This window comes from Cryptomeria japonica, chromosome 8 (assembly GCF_030272615.1).
Source record: "Cryptomeria japonica chromosome 8, Sugi_1.0, whole genome shotgun sequence".
Taxonomy (NCBI): Eukaryota; Viridiplantae; Streptophyta; class Pinopsida; order Cupressales; family Cupressaceae; genus Cryptomeria; species Cryptomeria japonica.
Window position 1 is genome coordinate 154,480,383 of NC_081412.1, and position 5,337 is coordinate 154,485,719.

Sequence of the window (5,337 nt, forward strand, 5' to 3'; positions counted from 1 at the left end):
GTCTGCTCGAACAACAAGTTCATAGGTGTTCAAAAGAGTGTTTCTGCCTAGAGATTGAATCATAACAAATATACCTGAATTGAAATCTTTTAGGTAGAAAATGAATGTCATATCTGGAGGAGGGTGGGCATGTATGGGTATTCTTTTCTAGGTCTTCTAGAATCTGGAGTTGAAGTCGGTTACAACCTCCTGAGGAGCCCTCTTTATTGTTATCAATTGATGCAATAGAGAATATCTATCCCCCTTTTCAGTAAAGCGTTCAAAGAAATAGTCTCCCAACTGGTCCTAGTCACCTATCAAATTTGGCATGAGAGACTTGTACCAATCCTAGGCCTTTCCTTTAAAAAAAGTTGCAAGCAATCTTAATGCCACATTTTGTTGTGTGACATTATGCACAGTGCATACATAAGCTACATCTTGTAAGTGTTCCCTAGGAGTTTTAGAATCCTCTCCAGTGAATTTGGGAAATTGTTTTAACATAGAGGTCAGAATGACATCCCAATGAGAAGGAGGAATAGGTGGAATGAGAGGACTCCCACTATTCCTTGTGACAAAATTTCTAGGAGGTTGGGCTACCATTTGAATAGGGATCTAGGTTGGGCCTTGCATTCCTCCTTCCATTGTTGCTTGAACTGGTACTAGAGGTGGTAACAATAAACTCATATTTAATGTAGTTTGGATCCTAGTAACTGGTCTATGGCTCATACACCAACTTAAGCTAAGAGAATTTTGTCCCACTGGGCATGCCAGCAAAAGAATAGTTAATCGCTAAAATTGCTCCTAGGAAAACAACCTTATGGGAAATTCAGTGATGGGGAATCACACATTTTCACCGAGTTACCTCCAAGATTTTAGAAGTCAGATCTTCATTCATTTGGGGGGAGAAAAGGGGAAGAAAGAAACATTAAAAATAAACCTATTCTAAAGTGATGCACTGAATTAATTTTTCTGTTAAACTTAAGAGCATAGAGAAATTAAAATGTATGCCATTCTGAGGCCCATTCAACAATATACATACCCTAAACACTAATTAAAATACATCCAAAGATTTCTTTAACATAAAATAACATACACCATGCATCTACTAGATAAAGTGTATAAATATATGATTTAATCAGTAGAATCTTAAGCATATATTGCTAACGTTATGCCAAAATTTCAAAGATGCAGAGAAAACTATCAATGCACATTGAATAAGGTAATTCTAAAGGCAACCAACATAGTTTGATTATCTTATCCCATAAATACCATAACATATTTGAGGCTAAATCCTGCCTAGAAAACTTGCCTATATCTTTCTTAGTAGACTAAAAGTTCTGAACCCCAGGCAAAATAAACATTGCACTTCTTATAGAGCAGGGCCTAATGGCCTAGCACTAGAAAAATAGAGAAGGCATCTTGAAGATGCGCAGCTGGCTACACCATTATCATCCACAAAACAACAAGGAGTGTGAAGGAGAAAACCACTTTCAACATCTAGCGCAACTGCCCCCAAATATTTCATCGATCAGATCAGAATAAAACATTCGTAATCATTTCTACAATTGTTTGTGGTTTAAACACAAATGCCCCACTATTTGGAAATCACACACAAAGACCTCCTAGCCACTGCTACAAGAGATAAGAGGCATTAGGAGGGAGAAACTCAGGGACTGGCAAAATTGGAAATTTAAAGCTTGGTGGGGAGTTGCCACGTATCACAACAAATTCTAAAATTCTTGAGAAAATAAAAAAGAAAGTGTTGGAAGATGTGAGCCATGCCAACACATGGGAAACATGAGTGCACCAAAAAAAAACTTGAGTAGGGAAAACAAAATGTAGAAGGCTAACTCCTTAATGGGTACCATGGATAAAAGTCCACATGGATCACATAAAAAAAGTATCCATTAGGAATTTGAATCTAAATGTTGGTAAGCTATGTAGTCAACTCCTTGTTTTTAAGTAGGGTATCTTGAGAAGTAAATTTGTTCAACCCCTTCACTTTATCTTTTATAAGGCTCAATTTTTGAGACACCTTGTACATAGCCATCCACTAGATGGGATCATTCCACCAATTAGAAATATAGCTCTTAAAGTTAGGGTGGGTGGTCCACATAATTCCATAATGAAAAGGAAAAGGTGCCCTTCTTGGCCTATCAACCCAAGTGAACAGGATGGGATTGTGGTTTGAGATAGAGTGGCGTTGCAACCAATGTCCAAGTTGGAGGAAACAAAAAAATGGTCAATTTTAACCTAGACAGTTCTTGATTAACACCTTTCTCATGCTTAGAAAAAGTAAAGGGTTGTGCAAGAAGATCAAAGTCCATTAGCATCGTCATGTTGATGAAGTCTACCAGATCAACCATGTTGCTAGTGTAATTAATCATACATACCATTTTTTTAAGGGAAAGAAAGGGTTATTGAGGACCAACAATAATCTAGTAGGAATATTCGTTAGCCAACAATTATAGTGAAATGTCCTCCCAAAAAAATTTACGAGCATTATGGGTATTAGGGGAATATAGGTTGACCAAGATCAAAGAGAATTGTAGGTTAGAGAGCCTAAAAAGCAAAAAAGCTTGCAGATAGTGAAAGGAGAACCCCCAAAATATTCCTAGGGTCCCACATGGTAATAACACCCCCAAAGGAGTTCCAACTCCCATTCCCCTATTTGGAATCTTCAATGGGGTGATAATAATGCTTTCTAGTTGATAACCCTCAGAGCTAGGGTAATATTCTCTCCCCTTCGGCTTCTAGTGATTCTTGTCTTGATCAAAACATGGAGAGTTGTCAGCCCTTTCAGAGTACCCTTGATCCCTCCTCGCATTTTCTCAATTCTGAGAAAGAGACTGTGACTGATGTCTTGGCCTTGGCCAAAGATGGGGTGGTCAATACCTTTAATATCTTTATGTGGATTTTCACTGAGATAAAGAATATTCAACTAAAACAAAGAGCTGACAATAGCAACCTGGAGATAGTTAACGATAATGTTAAGAAAATGGATAATCTATAGGTTTCCACTGAGAATAGCCCTTGGTCTTTTGGGACTCATAAAAATCATGCTAAATTTGGTGACCCAATGAAGCCTTGCTTTATGGATTTCTCTTCACGGCTTTGTTTTATGGTAGCGCAAGCACATTATTGTAATTCATTTTGAAGGTTCAAGGTTCAACCATTTCTCTTGCGTGAGTCATGGTTTTGTAATGTTTTTTAATAAGCAAGTGAGAATGCGTTAAGTTAGTTTTGAACCATTTGCAAAGCGGTTCATGGTTCATGATTCAAAATTCCCCTTTCTTTTGTTAAAGGTCTTTGCGCGTTGCCTTTTTCCACTTAAGTGGAAGGGTCTGTGCATCATCAAGAGGGGCCCCCTTTTAAGTCTAGGCCTGGGTGGGTTTTGATAAAATTTTAATTTTTCCTAAGTCCTATGTCTTTTCTTATGTATATGTTGGGTTTCCTATACCGCAACATAAAATTGATCGATGGTTATTGCCTGCGACTTGGCGATAAACCACTAGCGGTGAACCATGGTCAGCAGTTAATGCAAGCAGTTCAAGAAAATAAAAATCCACAGGTATTTGGGGAGGCATCAAAGTTTTATAAACAATACAATGGCAGGTGTATAGTCCGGGCCCAGACCAAAACCATCCTCTCTGCATAGTCCAAGGAAGCAATTTCAATTGCCAGTGCCATCAGGTATCAACAAAGGCTTTTTCATGCTACACCAATGATCTAATGGAAGGGCCCAAGCATAGTCCACTTATCCCACATTGGCCACGGGGAGGAGCATTTCAGTATTTAAAGGCAAAGCCCCATACATATTAAGTGTCAAAGCTTTTGGGCTTTTTGCAAGTAGCAGCTCGGAAGTGGTGGCCCCCCCACATGCTTCTCAAAGCACCCAAATTTTGCAGTGGAAAGGAAAAATAACCAGTGAGCAAGTCAGGTAAATCAATGATGATCGCAAAAGATCCAATGGCTGTCGCTATGTAGCGACATAAAGATGCTTACCAGATATCACCGCGACTTGGCGACAAAGCACGTGCATAAAAGGGGTGAGCAGTTTAGGTTAAGGATCGAGCAGGTTTCAGATGATCAAATGACCATCGCTATACTACCATGTGAAAGTGCTCTACTATTAATAGTCGTGACTTGGCAACTGATGAGGTGGTAGACAAGTGGTGGACACGTGGTGACGTCATGGCACAAGAGAGAGCCACTTAGGAGAGGCTCATGATCAAGCAGATTGTTGAAATCCAATGATAGATCCGAGGTAGATCAACGGTGGGGTGAAATTCTAGGGCTAACCATGACTGTCGTTGTACTATGGTTGTGAAGTGCCCAGAATCAATACCCTCACAACAGGTGGCACTGAGGTAAACTCTGAACAAATCATGAGGAGCCACATGGTAACACACATCTAATGAGGTGGAAGGTCCAATGGTGACATGAGGAAGACAGGTGACGTGTCATCAAAATGAACATCGAGCAGACCTTGGCTTCGATGGACTTCTAAGTGGACTCACTAAAGGCATCACTTTCATTGACATGAAAGGTGTCGATGAAACTAGGGTTTCGATAAGCCATGAAAATGGCTACCCGAAGAGGAAGTTTGGCCGAAAGAATGATGCCAAATAGAACAGAATAAATGGTGGGTCTGGTGGCATTGACATGGTGGATGAGGTTGTGCTCAGGTGGATCAAGTGGTGAACCAAAGGTTGATGTGTGGCAAACCCGACAGATAGGTGGTGCCCAGGTAGATTTCATAAATAAATCAGGGAGTCCCACGTGTGGACACGCGGTAGAAGGAAGCAGATCAGCCATGGTTAATGGTCAGACATATCAAGGAAGATCAAACGGTGATGCAAAATATCCGACGGTGGTTGCTATACTGTGATGAAAAGATGCCCATTGAGTTATCACCATGACTTGGCCACTAAGCACGTGTGGAAATGGAAAGCAGCCCAGGCGTTGAGAATCGAGAAGGTTGAGGGAAGATCTATGACCGTCTCTATACCGCCATATGAAGAAGATCAATTGTTATCCCATGCGACATGGTAATTGGCCAGGTGGTGATTGAGGTGGCCGTCCAGGGAGGCTCAGTTTAAATTAGGTTGTGTCATGTGGTAGGGAGTAGAAGAAGGATCAGGGTGGGCCCAAGTCCAGTGGAAAGATCAAGTGGCTAGTAGATGGATCCAAAGGCAAGTCAGGATGTGCCATGTGTCGCACCCACTAGAAGAGAAAGTGATAGAGGGAGCCGCTCAGGCGAGGTAAAGGCCGAGGAAGTCAAGGTAGATTAACGGTGATCCAGGGAGATCAACGGTTGTCACCAAGTCGCAACAAAAAGTTGCTCGATGGCTAATA